Source organism: Rhyacophila brunnea, unplaced genomic scaffold, assembly GCF_057557595.1.
Source record: "Rhyacophila brunnea isolate RB1 unplaced genomic scaffold, BYU_Rbru_1.0 scaffold_8, whole genome shotgun sequence".
NCBI classification, from domain to species: Eukaryota; Metazoa; Arthropoda; class Insecta; order Trichoptera; family Rhyacophilidae; genus Rhyacophila; species Rhyacophila brunnea.
The window spans coordinates 7,619,315-7,641,464 of NW_028233350.1; the positions used below are offsets into that span (position 1 = coordinate 7,619,315).

The 22,150-nt window shown below is 33.3% G+C and overlaps 1 protein-coding gene and 1 long non-coding RNA gene across 2 annotated transcripts in view; both read right to left on the reverse strand.

Annotated features, from left to right (window-relative positions):
* Positions 1 to 22,150, reverse strand: part of jing (AE binding protein 2 jing) — a 130,463-nt gene that overhangs the window by 55,985 nt on the left and 52,328 nt on the right. The gene's annotated exons all lie outside the window — the stretch shown is intronic.
* On the reverse strand, positions 851 to 3,225 carry LOC147063876 (uncharacterized). The gene is made up of 3 exons (XR_015072011.1): positions 3,150 to 3,225; positions 2,596 to 2,801; positions 851 to 2,171 (listed from the first exon to the last, which is right to left on the reverse strand). It is a non-coding gene; the product is annotated as an uncharacterized LOC147063876 (long non-coding RNA).

Genomic DNA, 22,150 nt, shown 5'->3' on the forward strand with positions numbered 1-22,150 from the left:
ACAGAAAAAAATTAAATTTTGGAAAGTAGATAAAGACAGGAATATGGTAATAGATAAAAATCACGATTGGTACTTCCAGATTCAGGGGCAGCTTCATATTACTAAGAAAGATGTCTGTTTATTTGGAGTTTGGACGGGACATAATTTTCCTGTTAAAATAGAATTAATCAAAAAAGACGAGACATTTTGGATTGAAAAGATTGAAAAAAAGATATATCACTTTTATATGAATTGTCTACTGCCAGAAATAGTAGATCCCAGAACCAGTAGATCTATGAATATTAGAGAACCAGAAAGGCTGAATTTCTAAATTTTTATTTTAAATTTTATTATGCTTAATATATTTTCAACAAGTCTATATTACATCACTATTTTATAGTTCATCAAGATATATCTAATTTACTAATATAGTTTACTGTTACGAGACACCCAGAACGAGTGTAATTTTATGAAATTCAAAATAATATGTATACTTACATCTAAATAATGATACCTGATCTTGCTGGCGATTCCACTGCGCCATATTTTGTATAAGCATTCGTCTCTGCAGCCGTGAGTTTTGGTTCCGTGTAAAAAGTACATTTTGTTCTCAAGGTCAAAAACCAAATTGGTTGTGCCAATGGCTTATAACCATTCCTCATAAATGATTATAACTGATATCACCTCATGATCAGTGCCACGCACGAGTTAACTCGCGGGATCTTTTAAACGTCATAACTTCTGAATGAACTGTTTGTGTATATTTTCTTAACAATATTTATCATTTTAGTGTGAAAATATTCACGTTAAACATGTTGATTTGGTAAATTTTCACAAATATTTATCATTCTATTCTTATTTCATATTTTTTAAGGGATTCATTTTATTCCAAAAATAACTGACCTACAAGTACCCACCTGGTAAAAATTGAATTTGGATTGGATGGAATTTCCTAGTAGATGTTCCAACTAAACAACATGACGCTTTCTATATATTATTTACTGTTAGTTTTGAAATTATTGTATTTGAAATAAATAATGTATCAATAATACACATAGAAATCAATAGATATATAAAATAGATATCACAGTTTAAAAATCAGAAAGATCAATGCATATTACCATTGTTTATGTTACAATATAAAACAACATTTATCATTGAACGTAGGTACCAAGAAAAATAGACTTCATTAAAATGTGTCAATATAGTATATACCCGATATAATTATATAAATTATTATATTGTTAATTACTCTGTGGGGTCCATATATACTGCTTCAATTGTAATTTAATTTTACAGTATAATTATTTATGTTAAGTACTTGATTTACTTATTATATGTACAAATGTAATATACTTACCTACTTATTAGGATATATCTTGGTGAATTTTAAAATAAGAGGAAATTAAATGGAGGTCATCGTGTCTAACTAGATGTCTAACTAGACGTTGTTAAGTCTTATATAAATATTTATACATTATTAAATTGTTTTTCTGTTTTTTATTGATGTAAAGACATGGCATGTATTCAAAGTAATAACAAATTAGCTGTGTACTATTTATTTAACTTATATTAAAACCCCAAGATTGATTTCGTCTTACGACATATTTTATTCTTCTAAGTTTTACTATGACATTGTAATATGAACCATGGATATAGTATAGTACTTAAAAAAATCAAAACTGGTAATATATTATTTCAATATTTAATAGTCAATTTTCATTTGAAGTCAGCATTTAATTACTGGTATAACACATAATTATTAACTGATATCTACAACTTCAGATGGACAAATTAATTGATATATCATATTATCAGTTTTCATTTCCTTTCAACAATGTATTCATTCTAGCAGCTATTTTAAATATCTTACTAGTTTTTATGTCATGGCACCTTACAAAGGCTCCGAGCAACCGTATACTGAGCTTCGAGAACAGATGTTTACGACGGATACTGGGTGTGCGGTAATTTTAGAAGTAACGGGAGATAAAAGAACGCACCAAATAGCCTCGCATCACGTTGAGAGTGAATACGCAACTTTGTACCTGGCCCGGCCACGTGCTGCGAGTGCCTGAAGAGAATCCCAATCTGGTTTGCCTGTTCTTCAAGCCAACCGGATTCCGGCGTCCTGGATGGCCGCTAAATACTATCTATATAGCATATCTGGCGGAGTTACGGGCTGCTAGTATGACCTGGAACGATGCAAAAAAACTAGAGTGACAGAGATTCTTGGAGGCGCCGCATTGTATCCATATGCTGCAACTAAGATGCAGATATAGCCGAAGAGAAGAATTAATATACAGCATCTAGAAAACTTAAAGTCTTTGAAATGGTGTTAGAAAGACAATGTTTCTAATATCAAAGTGATATTGAGGATGAAAAAGAAAAGACTTGGAGAGTAAGCTCTACCAAATGACATACCTGATATGATACAAGTAACTGATATGCAAAATTATATTATATTTTAGAATATTATGAATCAATTTAGCAACTTTTATATCATTATCGATAATAAATTTAGTGCAAAAATGTAATTATAAAATTGTTTTATTTTTTAAATATGTATGCGAGATAGACATAGCTATAGGTTACAAACATTAGTCACTTTATATTTACCTTTTGTAATTGTACTATTAAATCTATAAAATGGGTATATATGCTTGATGGTCTACGTCATAAATAATATTATATGAATCACGCCATGTTCGGATCGTACGCCGAAAGTCGGATTTATTTCATTATTAATTAAAAGATTTATTTCATTCCATCTTATTCATATGAAACCGTCGACAAGCAAAGATCTCGGTAGACATTTTCTCCATCTGCAAAAAACATAACATATGAACTGTTAATAGTGTGATTTTTAATCTTTTATAGTGTGCGACTGTTTGAAGAATGGTAATTAAAACGGATTAGTGATAATACAAAGCATCAAAAAAGATTGATTAACTAAAATAAAGTAATCAGGTAGGTAACATGTTTAATAACAACTAGAACGCCTTAGATTATATCAAACAAATAAATATGAAATCACAGGCATTCTCGCAATAACCTCTAAACTAACCACGCAACTAATGTAGACTAAGAAAACAATAAATTAACACTTGAATAATATATGCAAAACACACAGAATACTACGAAAGTAATAAATAACATAATATTGTACTTACAGATAGTGTTTCTTATTCCTGATATAAAACACAATTCCTTCGTTAGGTATCTTGCAATTTGCTATCAACATAATCTGACAGCAGAGAGTTTTTTCTATTAGTCTATGGCCAAAAATACGGATTTACTTGGCCGGCTAAAAAAAAGATTTTAATATAGCAAGAACATTTTGAATATGCGACAAATAAATAAAAGTATATATAATATAGTTGTTAAAAAAATCTGTGTACATTATAAAATATATTTAATATTATAAATACATATATTTTTTAAATTCATGTTATAATTTGTAAACGACGAAGCACGTCAGCTAATACGCATAGTAAATGTTTAAACTTTGGTAATCAAATTCGAATGTGACAGAAAGAGAAAGAAAAACTTTTTAATCATATTAGCATGCGTAAAAGAGATGTAACATAATATCACTTTCACTTTAAAAATCATACCTAGTATTCAATGTCATAGTTCAACTTTAAATGAAAAAACAGAAACTCTAGGTAAGCATGTGTGCCCTTAACACAACGAAAAAATACGTAGCTAAAGATCTCTTTTTAACTTCAGTAGAAACATTGTTGTGAATTCCATAGTCTTCGTCAACTGTTGTACATTATAATCCGCGCGAATTACGCGAACCCTCGTCGATTATGAAAAAAGCGAGTTGCGAAAACGGCACCCATGTGCACGCCGTAATTTCGCATAAAAAGAATCCCAGAAACGTGTTGAATTAATTAGAGCCGACGAGCGATATGCATAGTCGGCAGGGGAAAACGTGCGAATTAATTCACGGTTATAAGGCGAGGGGGTCACATCCCACCTTAGAGGGATGAAAACGTAAAAAAAACACAAAAAATAGGGGAAAGCTGGGTAAACCACGTGACTTGAATAAGGTGTTGAGAGAAAATGTGACCGATAGTACGATGTTTATTTAAATATAACAATGTCGAATTAATAAAGCGTTCTTAATTAGTCCGTTGCCTTTGTTTTCTGTCACGCTAAAATGTAAGCGGCTTCAGCTGTTATTCAACGCGGTGTTTATAAATACAAAATACAAGAACGACCAAACAATATTATTATGATTGTCCCTGCAAAGTTATAAAAAAAAACAGTTAAGTCTTCCGTAATCATATTGTATTGCGCTGTGATTGTTTGGTATAAGTATAAGTATAAAGTATAAACAAAAGATTTAAAAATAAAACTTCAAGATAAAAATAGCAAGTTTTATTACAGAGGGATCTAATTCATATTAATAAATGGGGGAGGAATAATTATATTTAACCGTATTACAAAAAGCTTTGTTTTTATGTAGATTGCCCGTGAGAAATTATGTAAAACGAATTATTATTATTGTTCTTTCTTTGGTATCCTTACAGCCAAAATTGACCCTTGACCTTCTCAACTTTCAGTCTTCCACCATCACCAACTATCTGGCTTACCTCCCCACATTATCTCTCCAGCGAAGTATCGGTCTTCTCTCTTGAGATATCCTTAGTAATTCTGGAGTCACTCTTCCCCCCGCCGCTCAACGAATTCAGTACATCTTTAACTGTGTTAAAAGTAAGTTTCGCGACCTCTCCATATACAAGTCCATATTATATTCACCTCAGAATCTTCGTTTTAAATACATATTGTATTCATTAGGTCGCCATTCGCCATTGCTATAGTCCAGGTTTCAACCCCGTTGATTATTTTGTACATACTCGGATTTAATCAATATATGCCCTATAATATTGAGGCCTGTAAGCATAATCGAAATTATTTTTCTAGATTTAACGTATGGATAGAATATTGGTTTATTCGAGGCCCCGAAAATCTGCAAAGACATGACAAGACTTCAATGGGAAGTCTAAGTGAAGTAAAATAGTGAAAAAAGTTAACGGTCTAATCCAGGGGTTCCCAACTTTATTTTTATCAGTACCACATTGAAAACCAAATGAAACTTACATATCATAGAAAAAGAATAATGACAAATAAAACATAAGTTCAATAAAAAAAAACAATCAAAACATTATTAAATATAATGAAACGTATTATTTAGTTGTTTGTTCAACTATACATCGGCGATAAATTAAATATATCCAATCAACGAACACAAAAATTCAATTGCAATTATTTTTATAAATCGATTTAAAATTCGAAAATAATTAAGTATATTTTGTTTTTTTTAAATTGTGAAATTTACAAATTTAACGAGTGTCTGTGGGTGCATGTAAAAGTGCCTGTAGGTGCAATTGCGCTCGCGGGCACAAGGGTGGGAATACCTGGCCTATGCCGTCGTATACCTATCTGGTTGTAATCAATGATGAGTTGGTTATGAATGATATAATATAATAATTCTGAATTAATTACTAATGCTTCAAATACACTATATGACGATTGGTCATATATATGTCGAAAAACCCGTTTCTTATGTTGGCGTCCTGTGTCATAGGGTGTCACAGAGTGTAAATACGATGTCATAGCTGTCATACAATATGTATGTATAAATGTTGGAATGGCATAGATTTGATCATATACACTAAAACGCTCTTAGCATATATGTGCCCGATCGTCATATAGTCTATTTGAACCTTTATGATAAACTCTTTCACATAAGTTAGTTTTAGAACGAAACTTCATAACTCTCGTGCATGGAAAACAGTAATATTATATTATACATTGAATGGTAACTGAAATACCCAACGGGTGTGGAGTAACAGGCAACCGATCTCGAGTGTAGAAGAATATGGGATAACAAGTCGTGTCAAGAATGCGGCATTTCTTCGTTCTGACAACTGCTCTCGGTTTATGCACTGACGCTCATTCAATATTGGTGGATTTTAAGACACTGTTGCACTCTATAATGTGTGGATTATTTTCGTAGGACACTCACACATACAAAACCCTGCGTCAAAATGTAGCGTAATGGGGTATAGCCTATCGGAATTCTATTTATTAATCTCTTCTGTGGTTATTACGAAATATATTGAAGAAAAACCTTCTACTGTGGCTACAGATGGAGCTTAGTCATGTTGAAAAATTAAAGCCAATAATCACATATGCAGCAGGTCATTTCTCATTGCAGATTCATTAATTTGTAAAACCATTCACACTTGATATTTGCCAAAAATTCCTTGCATTAAATAAACTTTTTTTATTAAGACGGTACTTCAGTGAAACGGCAAATAATTTTCAACTATAGGTGCGACAAAATTTCGGACTGGCTGCCAATCGGAGAGCGAAAGTCGAGCTGTGAACACGTATATTAAATTTGTTTTGTGATGGCGATGGGGGAATTGATTCTTAAATTGTGTAAAGATGACTAAAAAACGTTACCCATTTACTTGAAAAAGAAAACATGTCAATGAATATATTATTATTATTAGTACTTAATAGAACAATAAACATAACATTAAATGGGCAAATGTTTACTTTTTATGACAAATTATGTTCTGTTATGCACGCGTCATTTGCACAATCTTAGCGTCGCGTAGTCGCGATCGTTTTAGACCGTGCCCCAGCAGTATAGCCTTAGGCATGTTTAGATTTAAATTTAAGCCTATAATAGAACGTTCCGTACTTGTATAACTTCTTCTACTGTTGTAGTTCAAACTCGGGTATACCTACACGTACACACATCCTTATATAAGTGTATACCTACCTATAATATATATTTAATGTCGGGGTTGCATTCTTTCAAGTTGGATGACTTCTGCTGATATATATCTTCAGATTCGCATGTCGCACGCCAGCCGACTTTTCTAGCTTTTAACTCTTTAACACGACAATGTTAACTTTGATAACAAAAAAAAAGGAATTGATAATGAAACTCCAAAGCTGGAAAGCTTTCGTTGCAGACATCGTGATTTATACCGTAATTCTATAAATCTATTATAATGTGAGAAGATAAGCTAGAATCTGCAACGTTTTTCCGTCAAATTCAATTTTCGCCTAATTTCCATATGAAAATATTCCGTGCAGTCGTGGTGGTAGTGGTTTGGCGGGCGCGTCGCGGCGGCGTCTTGCAAAACTCAAACGTATAACCGTGTGTGAAATGTTCTTAGACAGTGTCTTTTTGGGGCATCATACACACGGTTATACGTTTGAGTTTCGCAAGACGCCGCCGCGCCGCGCCCGCCAAATTCGATACAAAAGTTATAACGCGGTGACTGCACATTATATTATTATATTTTCAAAGGGACATTGTCAACTATACTTAAATGTTGTTTATTTTTGAACTGATAATTTCTATCAATTTCATTTAATTATTAAGTATGTCTTCATATAGTCAGGCGCGGTCCGGACAACCTGGAGAGACTGGTGGTTTTAGGTGGCCTCCAGGGAAGGCGAAGCAAATGAAGAGCGTCTGCGTGCTGGAGCGACCAAGTGAAAGAGCTGAGAGAAGAGGAAGATCGAGAAGGACGGAAAGTATTGGTCGCTCAAAAGATGGCAAAATTAAAAAGTGGTCACGATCCTCAGCCATGAGTGTACGACCAAGAAGAAGAGATGTATTCAATATATGACTAAATCTTTTAAATTTTGTAAGTATAAAAAAAACTCCAATATCATTATAGTCTACCTACCAGTTGACAATATCGCTTTGAAGAAGACGGAACTGGTCCTGATTATAATTAAAACAAAATGAAATTAATACCTACTGTATAGGTACATAATATTGTAGGTTTTTTTAATTCAAATAATATAGATAGATAGAGTATTAATAACGTTAATAAACACATTTTTTGTACTGAATCAACATTTTAATATTAAATAATTTGTATCGGTTTCGTCCACCTCAGAGAGACATTTTAAACTTTCATTGTAGATTAAGTACAAAAAAATGTGTTTTATTAAAATTATTAATATAATGCATTTACAACATGAATTGATAATTAACACAGATAAAGAAATTCGTATATATAGAGATTGCTTACAGAAGCAAGCTGGCTTGGGCACATTCGTACAACCGAATAGTATCCTCAAAAGTGAAAGGCGATGTTCGATTGTGTCTTAAGTACGACAGATGTGTTCATTAAATGAATCCTATATCAGTGCAAGTAAATCAAGGACCAATGGTGTGAGTTACCCCACCTCCACCCGTCATGTAGGTATATGCAACCGCGATTTGTCAACGGCCGCAATGAAAAGATTTTAGTGCCATACTTCCTTGTCCCGAAACGAAGCCGCACGGGACTGGTGTAGCAACCATGCACCTTACTATCAAAACTATGAATAGGTACAGCAACGTGGCATGGAAAGAAAGGCACATATTATTGGAGACAACGCGTGAATGAGGTCGCCAAGGCAATGGAGCGGACATTTTTCTAGATGAGTGAATAACCACTAGACAATATGAGCAGTGATACAATGACCACAGGGCTGCCCTGCCCTATTCATGCTGGACCGACGAAACCATCCGGAAGGATAATATGGTAGTGGATAATGTGGGAGATACGTGAACATACAATATACAATAGTTTTAAATGCTCATCACTTATCAGTATAAAATGACTTATCAACTATTCCATTCGCGTACGTAATACGAAAAAGCTACAAGGGTAAATACGATAGTAGAAAATAATCCCTTCACCTAGAACATTTGCAATCCTGAAAGGGTGTAGTTTTTCTAGATATTATTTATGCACGGATTTGACTACAGCACCTCTTGGTTCCAATAGGGCTGGCCTTCAGTGAACCGAGCGAAGTAAGCTTCCCGAGGGTGGGGGGCGAGAGAGAGCGAAATATCCTCCCCACCACCAAATCTTTACGCTCAATTTGACGAGGGTGCAGGAAGGGTGAAACGGGGCGAATGGCAAGCGTTGCTTCATCGGTTTTATTTTATAATAATACACTATTAAAGTAATCACACTATTCGGTTTATTTTTAACATAGTGGATTGATTTGATTAAACTTAAAACATCCGGTTCGGTCTAACTCTAAGGCGTAAAACCCACTTAACGGTGCGAGTGGGGCTCTCGTGCAAAATTTCACAAGTGGCGTGTAAAAATAATAAAAATATTATTAAATTTCTCGGGGCTTGTAATTAATATCGGACACGCAATAACTAAACAAAGAGTTATGTAACTGTTCTTAAATAATGGCTTCTCGCACGTCTATCGACGACGCTTCGAGGAGCGTGATTTTGCTTGCCGTGTTAAATGAATGGACTACGTTGTATTTTCGTTAATTCGTCCGGCTGAAAAGCCACACAACGGTGACTCATGGGGCAGGCGGGCACAATGCGTCGTCAAATCCAGTGTGCGTTGGCGTATTTGATTACGTTTTATTTTCGATGATTCACATAGAAAATGCGCGAGCGCCCCGTAAGCCTGCTTTAGTGGACTTTATGCCTTATGCCTAAAATAAATGTTTCATTTTGTGGCGAATCAAAGGATGCCAATCATATCCTCTGGGAGTCTCCCTCCCCATGCTTCGAGGAAGAAGAAAGAGCTACTCAAGCCCGTCTAACCTTCAGTTGAGACCTGAGGAAGATGATGTAGCGTTTAGACTGTTTAGAGTAAATTTGCGGCGTTATACGGGGATATTATGTTAATGTTTTTGGACACCGCAAACAGCTTGGTAATTTTCATCGAAAAGACAGAATATTATAACAAATTTACTGGAACATGCTATTTTTTACAAATTAAATAATCCTACTCATGCTTTTGGTAGATAGTTAAATATAGTTGCGAAATAATATATCCTACTCAACGTTGCCAATTTAGCGTTTTTGATAGGCTTGTGGCGTTTTACTAGCGTTTTTTGACACCTCCAACAACTTTAAATGTGTTGAAAAACAGCTAGATATTTAGTTTATTTATTTTCATACGCATCATTTTGTTTACTATCAGATACTTAATGCAGGTAGGTCGGTAATTATTTTAGTGATAAATTAAACACGATGAAACAATTTCGTGTAATATGTAATGTTTTTGTATATTACACCGAATTTCCGTGTATATAAAATATTAATTTAACAGTTATTCATCTAAGAGATATGTTCTTTAATTTTCTATGTCTGTCCTACAAGAAAGAAGCTCTCGTCTTCAAATATGAAACGAAACTTTAATGCCGTTGAGACAATATAGGTAGCTATTTCTTGTTATTATTAAATACATATCTGTTACGTGTGGTTTTTACACATATTGACATTTTTTTGATACTAGAAAGCAAAGGTATTGACTTCGTTCTTGGTAGAATAAGTAAAGTTACTTGTAATTTTATTTTCACAAAATCTAGCGTTTTTCCTGCCAAATAGCTTGTTTTCATACCCTGTCTGGCATGCATTTGTAAACCACAGTTGGCAACACTGATCCTACTGCGATCTTTCAATGTTATCGTATAAACAATGTTTATAACTGTTTGTTGATTATCGACTAGACGATTTTAAATTCTGAGAAAAGGTAATATTTTTTTCAGCCAGCTAGCTTTTTTTCTTACACCCTCAAGCGTATTTTCATGTCAATGGCAATTAATTGGCGATACTATTCATTATCGTACGAACCTCAGAAGCAGCGAATATGAACCTACATAGAATAAAAGCAAACTTGGATCTCATCACAAAATGTCCGTTTCTTTTAGGTATGCTTACATATCGCAGCTTAAAATTTAGAAGGGATCTTTATTTAGCTACATAATATTTTTTCCGACATACGCGGCGTAAATTGAAACTGCCATTCTTGGTGGTGTTGGCTTGTGTGTCTCTGATAATTATCTTAGGAATCGAGGGCATCCGTTGTATGTTCTCCCAATGTGCAGAACTAACCTGTAGTAATGCGAATTGGGAGGGCAATAACTATGTTCAATCAAAACGTTTCGAATATTGATTTATTCCACTTACGTGTGTGTTTTGGTGGAGGTTGTTTTATCAACTTAGTTCACTCTGTGTGCTTCCATATACTTTTATTTTATAAGTTATTGTATTACTTGAAAAATTGTTAACACTTATTTTATGTCGTATCGTGAACGCTTTGAATTTATAATTTGTTATGTTCATAATATGAAGCGCCTAGTATCAAAAGCCCCTAAAACGGTTTTTCAAAATTTTTGAGTTACATATGTATTTAGATGGATATTTTTGTTACCTATACGATGGCCAAAGATTGAAGTTTAAAAAACGCCAAAAACCGTCAATACGTATGATCAAAAATTAGGATAAATTTCAAAACCCGCTAAAATGGTTGGATGTACTTTTCAAATACCCCTAAAATGGAAAGCCAAAATACTGTTTAGAATGTAACGAATTAAAAAATAAATACATAAAGTTCACAGATTTAATAGATATGATTTTTTCTCATTTTTCTCATAACCACCCAAAATCGTTTTTCTCAGAACTACCTAAAATCGTTTTAGGGGCTTATGAAACTAGGCGCTTCAATATAAAATCAATGACATTATTAATGGACAACGCATTCAATACAGTAGCTAGTAAGTAAATTCACGCAGAGTAACATTCGCACATGTATAGGTAGACGTCACGCAATTTCCATTATGCGATATCACGCATCGGGAATTTATAGCAATATCACCTTTATTGTAATGGCGTTAGAACAGTGTTTCGAGTGTCAATGTTCATTTGAGCGAACCCGTTCGAACCGAACTGTTCGGCAGACCCAACAAAAAGCATCGGGAATTTATAGCAATATCACCTTTATTGTAATGGCGTTAGAACAGATTATGCCATTCGGCAGACCCGACAAAAAATTGAGTGTCATTTTTATTCCCAGATGCTTCGTCCATATTAATGTCATTGTATAAAATAAATAAATTTGAATAGAGCCTTTAGGAACCCCTGGAAACTGTCGTAAAGCTCCGAGCCTACAGTAGATCGTCGTTCCCAGCAGGAACTTCCTACCCAGCGTTTCCTGCGCGACGGGTTTACTCGCGAGTCGAAAGGAAGCGCCGGGATTAAGCCCAGATAGAATATAATATACGCCAGCCGACTTAGATGAGAAACTTCGCTATGGCGTTATATCTGTACCAGACGAGTAAGTAGTCGGGCACACAGATTTACCGATTCTAAACTGCAATAATATTCCCTACGAAATCATAACAAACAAAAATATTACTTGAGATGTTTGTACAGCCTGATAATTTGTAATGTAATTTTCAAACGGCGAGATAGTCCACAAACTTAATACTTACCCATTTGTAATACACATAAACTAAAGACATATTACTAGACAGTCATTTAAGCATATACCACAAATTAGTGTGATAGTGAAACCATTTAATTCTCGTGCGCAGGAATTAGGCAGGACTAATGTGATTATTGTTACGGTTGCTATTGACGACTACTTACTGCATCACTTTCGAAAACGATCAAACCTCACGGTAATGTTGTATTATTTACTTTATACCAACTATTTTTATTAGTTTAAACAGTTATTTCGGCATTCATACCACTATAGTGCAAATATGATAATGGCTACGTAATCTCTTAATTGATAATGGACACAATGATTTGAACACAGCAATTCAACTATCGGAAAATAGAATTAATAAACCATTGAAAATATATAATTTAGAAAAATCTCAGACACATACATATTTAATAATATATAAGGTCACACAAAGAATGTTGGGAGTGAGTGTGTAATGATATCTCACATTATTGGATCGGAATTTTAAATTTCAGACAGCGTAGTTATTATTGACAGTTCGTATTATTTTTATAGACGGATCTATATATTAAGAGATAAAAGCATTCACTCGGACTGTGAGTGCATGATGTGCATTGGAATTTCAGCCCTTGGGACAACCCTGCATTCAACTACAGACAACTTATCGTCGGTGTTTTGTAATGGGCGACTTAACCAAAATGCTATTTTACAGGACGATTTTGAACTTTTGACATTTATTAATGAATTAGGTATTAATTTATTATTAGGAATGTCTAACGAGTTTACAATAAAACTAAGAAAGAATACTGTCCTAAATAGGCATTATAATATAACATTTTAAAAGGCCTAATATGTCACATTCGTTTTTTATTCGTAATAGGTATTAAGTGGATATTCGCCCGTATGATTATCGTTTTTAAGTACTTTTCTGTGGTGATAGAAATTCTAGGTTTTTACACAACAAAGCTAGTGAGGTACTTACATATTGTTTTTTCATTAAAATCTTGATTTCGCCTAAATGCTTGATTGTTTTGACCCTTTTTACAAAACAACGTTATAATAAAATGGTAGGTACTAGGAATGTTTTGACTAATTGGAAATGCTCCCTACGCCCAATACTTTTAACTTGGCGAAGATAAAGAATTTTTGTTTTACTTATCCAGCATGGCTACAACAAGCAAATTTGCAAGTCATCCCATTGCTATGCGTCTAAAAACTCTCAATGCATTCAGAGTATTTTCGGTTATAAAGCTTTCGCATTTCGGCGGGGCAGTAAGTTTAGAGCCGACTTAAACAACAAAGCCTATTCAAATAACCTGCTAACACCGAGACTTTTCCCGCCCCGGCATCGTCGCGACGCTCCCCTACGTCCGCCCGACGGCGATGGGCGTCCGCCGGCACCCAGAAAACAATTTGCTAAAAGCCGTCGACCGAAAACTGATCAACGGTTTAATTTAAAACGAGGCTGATGTTGAAAGAAATTGCATTAGTAATGCGCGCTTTCATGCAAAAACTGAACAGACAGCTAAGATTAATATTTAGATTTAGAAATAAGCAGAGATACGCACTTCTAAGTTGGCTTTATTTAACAACTGGTTTTGTCGTAGGGAAGTGATAGGTACCCACACAATGTGATCATTTGATCAATAATAATTATTATCACTATCAACACCAGACACCTAATTGGAGCATTATTAAGAGGTGGTTTACACTACAGTTTTTTAAATCATGAATGCATGCTTATCTAAAATAATTAAAAGAATAAAATATTGAAAAACTATTTGAAAAAAGAATGTTTAATAATGAGCATTCATTGAAAGCTTTCATTTTAATATAGACTAATAAATTCTGTTTTATTTTTACAATGTGTCCAAATTTGTTTTTATTGCTTAGGCATTAGACATAATTTTAATTCTCATTCAAGTAAGTATATTATTTATTATGTATCTAGGTATACCGTTAAGATAGACATGTGAAATTTAAGATAACACTGTAAGGTTGCTAATAAATGAGCGCAAAGGGGTTTGCGAAAATTGCATATTTGTCGATTAATCGCCGATTACAAAGAACGCAAAATAATGTTTTTCAAATATTTGACGTACAGCAGGAAAATTGGATATGTCAAACAATGATATCTATCAAAATTAGAAAGATGCATGTTGGGCATTAGCTGCAAAAGCCGATAATTTGCAAGATTTTTCAATAGTATTCTAATTTTCAGTTTGAGGCAGTAAACTGAAAATTCAGAAATGAATTCAATGTAGAATTTGTTAAAAATATTGGTAAGTACATTTTTATAATTATGTTTATCATTTAAATGTACACACTTTCATAAGTAAGAATAATTCTTGTTAATTATTAAGGGGGGACATGCTCGTCGTAGGTCAAAATTGAGTTTTTATTGTATTTTCAAACCATGATCCTGGACACTCCTTAAACGTTGTAGATAATCTATTTATATAATTTTGAAGCCTTATTATCCCTCATATTTATTTTAAACATTTGATGACTGCATAAAGTATTTTTGTTACATAAAATAGTATTCTTTTAAACCTCTCGCTCTAATGTTTTAGAATATAGTCATATTTCGGTACATAACTGTGCAGTGGTGTTAAGATTTTTTACATTTATTAATTTTTAAAAGCATTTATAAAACCATTAGTATAATTTATGACGAGATAATTTTTGTAAAATATTCACGATAATAAATTATATTGATAATCTCTGTGATCCCAAATTTGACAAGAGTTAGGCATTTTATTATTCAAAAAATGGGCAAGATTAACACATTTGAAGATGATTCTAAAGAGACTTATTATAAGCTATGTCTTTGACCATTCAAGTGTGATAAAGATCTTATGAATAATGATTGCTTTATAATAATTGAAGTAAGGGATGATGATAATATAATATTATTCTCTCGAAGGTAGCAACACTGTACCCACCCAGCAAGGCTTATTCAGCTTACAAAGCAAATCCAACTCTGTCTGAAACACTAAAATCGTAGAGGCTGAAAAAACAACACACCACGAGTACCTACTTTGTATATACTTGCAGGTTGCAATCCGACGAATTATGGATTTGTTGCATTACCATTGGGTGCATGTACCGCGACGGTGGAAGGAGGTAGGCAAATAAAATTAGGATGCAAATTCCCGCGATTTATGCGAACTCTTCCCGACTTTTCGACGGGAATCTGAACATTTGCATACAAATTATGATTCTTTGAGTATTGCATGATCCGGCCAGGCATGAACTTACGTGTTGTGAAACTTTGGAAGACAGGAATAATGTGAACCTAAACAGTGTCTAGTAACTTCTTCAATACTCACACAAACACAACGAATGGAATAACACGCGATTGAGTACAGACGGACCATAAATTCTTATCACCACAATAAATTAAGTGGAAGTAAATAAAATCTATGTTAATATAAATGCTGCAGGTATATACATATTAACGAATTTTAATTTCAGGCAGAATTTTCAATCAAATTTTAAATTATGGAGCAGGGCCCGTAACACCAATATACATATTATTTAAGGACTGTGATGAACGAGTATCCGTTTCTGAAACCGCGGTTTTTCAATTCGTGTTTGGATGCAGAATATCAATGACATTAATATGGACGAAGCATCTGGAAAAAAAAATGACACTCACTTTTTTTGTCGGGTCTGCCGAATGGCATAATCTGTTCTAACGCCATTACAATAAAGGTGATATTTCTATAAATTCTCGAAACTTTTTGTCGGGTCTGCCGAATGGTTCGGTTCGAACAGGTTCGCTCAAGCGAACATTGATACTAGAAACACTGTTCTAACGCCGTTACAATAAAGGTGATATGGCTATAAATTCCCGATGCGTGATATTGCATAATGGATATTGCGTAACGTCTACCGATGCACGTACGAATGTCACTATGGGCGAATTTACTTGCTAGCTACTGTATTGAGTGCGTCGTCCATTAATAATGTCATTGCAGAATATGCAATAGATTTAGTAAGTAGCAAATATATTTTTGAAGTTATACTTCTTTAAGCGCGTTTGGAAAATCAGATGAAAGTGTATTTTTGGCGTGTGACATGTAACAAACAATTTATTTTTTCACACGAAAAAAATCGCACTCGATTGGATTCGAAACACGATTGTTCGGTTATCAGCCGAACGCACTGCCTTTACGCCACAGTATGATAATGCAATTGTGACGATTATACAGTATAATATTATAGTTTATTCCGTTGCCTAGGCAGCGAATTTACTATTATATGTATGAAGACTTGTTCCGTTGCCTAGGAAACGAATTTATTATTGTTGGCCAAAATAAAATAAAAACAAGAAATAATTAAGTAATTTATTTAGTGATATAAGTTTAAGCGGCACTCCAAAAAGCGGCCCTCCTTTATTCTAGTTTTTATTGATATGGGGCTATTAAAACGTTAATTCTATCTTATATCATACTTAATTATTTGACAGATCTGAAACATGACGTCTCGCGCATTGATGTGATGATGGATTAAGATTAGAGGATTAAATAAGATTGATTATTTTGCTTGGTGAAAAATATTCTTTCGCGCTGTGACTTATACCTACTCCTTTTTATAATGTGATTAGCTGTCAAAACTAAGCTTAATATTTTTAAGTGTGATAGGTACGTTACTTTTGTTTGGAATTACATATTTTTAGTTTATGTGAAAACTATTTTCTAACTGTTGGTTAATACTTTTGGTTGAAGTGAATTTTGACTAACGCGGTGTGCGATTATTTTATTTTGTTACGCCAAAGAACTATAACTACTAACACACACCGATTTTCTTACTTAAAAAAATGTTGTAATCTTATCCGGGAGGAGGTCAAAGCCCACGAATGATTGCAGAGTCGATTAAAAATAAATATATTTAATCTACTAACAGCTTCGTCGTACACAGCGAGACCTTCCAAAAACATCTACAAAATATAACTCTATGGCGGATCTTAACAGCCTACCTCCACCCTTCGCCACAGCTACATACACGTATAATATATTACATAAATACGCATTATCAAGACGTAAAGACAGAATAAAAAAATGAGTATATTAAAAACAAAGGCAATAACCTCGTGACCGCGTCGAAAGTAAATGGTGCGAAAACAGTGGACTTATCGTAGTTTAACATCACTGCATTAAAGTGAAAAAAAAGTGAATACTTATAGAGTGAATAAAGGGAGATGATTGCCCAATAAAAACTCCAGAGGCGGTCGGTGCGCTCGTCCGCTGGTTTAATTACCATAATGAATAATGAAGCGAACTGTGTGGAAACGATCCGGACGGCAAGTGTAAGCATTTACGTGCATGTGTCACGTGTGACTGCACCTTTAGGTACATTATTATTAAGACAATACTATAAGCACATACATAAATAGAGTATGGCGACTAGTAGATTGCTAAAAATTAACGACAATCAACACTGCCTATGCAAACCAAGCATGGGGTCTTCGCAGAGTGAAGAAATAAAAATTCATTTGGCCATTCGGTCAACCCATTGTCTCCATTCTCTGAATGCTGACCATGCATTGAAAATAACATGTGGGCATTTTCGCCAAAGTTTGTACATGTTTGAAATTTGGGTAATATTATTTTTTCACTCAAATTAACCATTTTTATATAGCTAGCAGATTCCTTGTTCTATTGCTGAATTGGTGATAGCAATTTTTCAGCAAAATATTGATTAATACAATATTTATATCATTTTTATTATGAAATTGGGCATAATAAGTTTCCGTTCCGTGACTACGAAACTTAGCTTTTAAAACATGAATGAAACACTTTTTATCACTTAAAAGAGCTCTATTAGATTAAAAAAACCATACACTTCAAAATAAAACTACAAATAGTCAAAAAATATTATTGAATTTTAATTCTTGGGCACATTTCGTTCCCCTCCGTTACCCTATGTCTATAATGGCAGAGCATTTTTCCTTTAGTATTTGAAAAAACCAATCAATGTTCGTTCTGCTATTTTTTTAAAGACAATAATCACTTTTACTAAATTTTATTGGAAAAATAAATAAGTTTCGTTATTTAATAATCAAATGAAAAATAGTTAACGTTCAACTTTTTTGGGGACATTTTCGGAATGGAACGAAATGGTAACGGAGTGTAATTTGTAAAGCTTAAGTTACATGTTACCATAAAAACAAATTTTTGTTTTATGAAATTTATTTGAATTTTTTGATAGACAGATAAATATTCAACGTGCGTCAAAATAACAAAACAAATCAAACTTAATCACTAAAATAGACATATTTTATAATAAATTTCACAATACTTGTAAAATAAGGTAGGTAATAATTTTGACACACTATACATTACCATAACTTTATTTGGCATTTATATTATTTGTAACTCAGATAAAAAATATTTTTAAGCAAATTAACAATATATGAAAAAAAAAATCAGCAAGGGATTCAGACGCGAGTTCCTAGCGCGGCACGGAGTATATAACTTTTACGAAAATAATTATAGTCAAACTCGGTTATTACGATCTCTGACATAGCGAGATCTCGGATGTAATAACGAAACATTTGTTGACAATTGGTTTATGATTTTCGCCATACATTTAATTCTTTCACTGTTATAACGAGCAACTTATCGGATATACCGAGCTAAAATACTGTTAATGTGTCGACCGTTTTAAAACATTTCGACCCTAAGCAATAAAATCCGATTGGACAGGATGCCGCCGGGGTCGGATTACGTTTATGACACTAGTAAAGTGTCTAAGTACCTACCTTATTGGTGTTTCACCGACAATAATAAAAAAGTATCCACGCATATGGTTGAAAAATCCAAGGTTTGTGAAGTCCGTAGGTACCTACCAGCGTTAATTACAATAAACAACTTCTTTTGTAGTTTATGAATGCCATGCTCGTTTCGGGGATTTTTACGATGGTTTCCAAATTTTTTATTTTCGGCTTTTTGTGTAATGTGACATGCTCATTTAAAAATACCTATTCTCTGATATAACGAGTAACGCTTATAACAAGCAAATTCAGTCGGTCCCATCTTCCTCGTAATAACCAAGTTCGACTTTATGTTGTCTTGAAATTTAATTGTATTCATCAACATAAAATGTAGCTATACAGGTTGATTGTAATCAAGACGTACTTTTCTGACATTTCGTGAATACCTACAGTTCTAGGTATTAAATCTAATCGAGTACACATTTCTGTTAAACGTGACAAAAAAATACTTTTTCATACATTTTTATAAATTTCTATGCCTAAAATGTATGGAGAAGTTTTAAAATTTTGGTGGCGTATAACAGAAAGAGTATGACAGAGCCAGTGCCTGTCTCGCAATTATTTCAGTCTGGTGTTTTTTCTTTTCCTTCTGTTGTTTTTTTTTATCTCCATACTTTTATGTGCGCTATTTTTGCGTATTCAGACATATCACATACTTTTTTAATCTTTATTATATTATAGTCAGGTTATTTTTTATATTTTTTAATGAAAATATTTTTGTTTTTCATACGAACAGACAAAATAATTTTTTTTATAATCTATGAAGAACTAAACACACACTGTAAACCCAACTTTATGCATGCCATTTCGTTACTTTTACATTCCACATATACGTTACCACCAATATAGTTTCGGAGTGGAAGTAACGGATTCTGTTTCAGAAGTGTTTGAAGCCAAAATTTAGCTTAGTTTTATTGTTAAACCTGCGATATGTTTTATTATATCTGTAGTATGAAAGATAAGCTCCATATGTGTAGTATGTGAAATAGAAATATGTGTTTTCTTACCTTATAAATCGTGGTAACAGTAGTGGAACTTCTTAAATGACCAACCCAGAAAGCAACCTGTTCCGATAGCGATACCGACACACACCAACAATTTAAAGTGTACATGGCGATCAGTGTTATACAAAAATGTTGCTACATTAAAAAAAAACATATTTATAGTGAAAATTTTTCGCCTTCATGCTAAAATCGTGGTAACGGAATGTGGAGTTCCACTTTTTCAAATATCCTGGGACACACTTTAAACGTGATTTTTTTTCAATATTGGTACAAATTTACGAAAAAACTATATATTTTCCAAAAATATATAATGTAAGCTGTTGAAAACACTACGAATTTAATTTTACACACTCAAAATTAATGACGAAATCAGACTTTGTTTATTTGAATTTATGGGTGGGACATGGTAAAAACGCACTACCTTTCGATCTAAATAATCAATTAAAAATATATACAGGTCAGATAGTTGTATTTAACTGATTGAATAGAGTAAATTAATAAATTTGCATGTTAAAAGTACATAACTTTCCAACATTTTATAATATAATAACTATGAAAAAATCAATCAAAGTCATGGGACATGCCAAAAACGCAATGTACAAACTTTGGCGAAAATGCCCATGTACGTAAATACTCCACTGCGGTAGAAACAGAATGACTGAAATGTTTTTACGTAGGTACCTACCTACCAATAAAACAACAGTTGATTACTAATATTTTTTTTGATTAATTATGTTACTGAGTATTCTTTTAAATTATTTTAATTTTTCAATAGATGTTTCAAACGAAATAACAAAGAATTTTAGAGGCCAAGGGTTCTAGATCTAATAAATGAAAGCAGTAACCGTATATTTTTTTTCTATATCTGTAAAATGTATTATTAAATGTGAACATTAGGTGGCAGTAGCACCTGTCAGTGTTCTCATATGTCCGGCGGAGGTTTTATAAAGTTTCTTGACTTTGCCGAGCACGCCAATAGTGTATCCTCACACACAATGTTTTTACATAATATTTTGAATGATTGTGTATGTTGTCTAAGATTCAACACCCTATCCCTATTATAATTACCCTTAAATCTCTTAGATAATACAATAATTTCTCAATATGCTATTACCTCACTATGAGCATCCTCCAAACTATTACGAGGGTAGCATTTGTTTTCTTTCACGACCCGATTAAAATATCAATTCCTTCGATTTATCAAATTTAGAATTGGCGTTTATATACTGTGTACTAATTAAAAACGTATTTTTCCTGTCTCGCTCTCTTTTACACATTTCCACAGGTTTTCTCTCAAGCGTTACAGATAACTCAATACAAGGTAATTCTAATTGATTTAAGAGCTGCACTATATTTGAAACGTTATTTTTTTGAGACCAGGGTATTGTTTTTCGGCATCTTCAGACATTATGCATTATCACATTGTATGGTATAATACAACCACAACAGGCAAGAGTATAAATACTTAAAAGTTATCACTTATCAGTTATCATCGTAAATCGATTATGATTCAAATTCAAATTACATGAGTCATGTAACATGACATATACTCGGTCGATAGTATTAATTATGAACTTTGTTTTGCACAGCAAATAATTCAGAGATTGATAACATTATTTGAGTTTGAGACGATCTGTGTTTTGTATACGCAATATGGTATCGGAGGCGAAAACCTAGGATAACCTTAATGTGTATGGTGCACCGAATGTATGACTTAGTGAAACTCCACCATAATGCATTAAAGCAATCCGTTTAAAATTTAAATGTAAACAGAAGTATCACCGGCCCTGGTTGTATTATTATATCTAGGCATGCAAATGTAATTGCTAATACATGTGGTCCACTGGCAATTATTGGAAACAGCCCCAGGTGAAACATCGGTGAATAATATCCTGTTTGACTAGGCGAAACTAAACTAAACTGAACTAGAAGTGGGGGTTGCATAATATTATATGAATAGAATCTTCACGAAGCTCACAGTAGGTAACTAATAAAATAATATGAAAACAGTTGATAAAACAGTCGTCTAACACAGTACAGAATATAGATAATACTATTATTTAATTTGAATTCCGTGAATGTTCAGTTTCACACAAGTAAACAGCAGTGGCGAAGACTCC